Source organism: Merops nubicus, unplaced genomic scaffold (assembly GCF_000691845.1).
Source record: "Merops nubicus isolate BGI_N331 unplaced genomic scaffold, ASM69184v1 scaffold21312, whole genome shotgun sequence".
Lineage (NCBI taxonomy): Eukaryota > Metazoa > Chordata > Aves > Coraciiformes > Meropidae > Merops > Merops nubicus.
In genome coordinates, this window is record NW_008594551.1 from 1 (window position 1) to 957 (window position 957).

The following is a 957-nucleotide window of genomic DNA, read 5'->3' on the forward strand; positions in this document are numbered from 1 at the left end:
CGCGCCCACCGCACCACCCCTGCGGGGCCTGGGTGCCGGCAGCACGTTCGGAGCGGTGTGCAGGATAAGCGCGCAGTAGCTTTCCCTGTGGTCACCCGGCTGCTATCCAGCCCAAGACAGGGAGGAGAGGGCTCCAGGCTGAAGATTTTGTACAGCTTCTGTGGCCTTTCTTGGCATCTGCTGTTTGCCTTCCTCAGCAATAGGAACACTAGGCTAAAAAAATTTTTGCTTTGACCTATAACATTCTCATGTCCATACCTCTTCTGTCACATGACATTCTCTTATATCACATGAGATCTATGGTATGAGGTCAGTACAAGTCTTGCAGGGAGCTAAGAGGCTTCCAGTAGAGGTGGTGGCTGCACACTACCTGCCGTTTTTTTCTTGGTTACAACTACAAAGAGAGGTCGGATCATTAAAGTTGGAAAAGACCTCTAAGATCATCAAGTCCAACCATCAACCCAACCCTACCGTGAGCACTAAACTATGACCCGAAGTACTACATCTTCATGTTTCTTGAACATCTCCAGGGATGGTGACTCCACCACCTCCCTGGGCACCCCCTCCCGGGCCAGCCTGATCTAGTGCCCCAATACCCTTTCAGTAAAGAAATCCTTCATTATATCCAACCTAAAACTCCCCCACTGCAACTTGAATCCATTTCCTCTTGTCCTATAACTGGTTACCTGGGAGAAGAGACCAACACCCATCTCACTATAGCCTCCTTTCAGGTAGCTGCAGAGAGCAACAAGATCTCCCTTCAGCCTCCTCTTCTCCAGGCTAAACAACCCAAATTCCTTCTTCATAAGACACATTCCCCACACCCTTCCCCAGTTTCTGGACTTGCTCCAGCACCTCACTGTCATTTTTATGCTTTGGAACCCAAAACTGAACCCAGTACTCAAGCTGTGGCCTCACCAGTGCTGAGTACCCGGGCACAGTCACTTCGCTATTCCT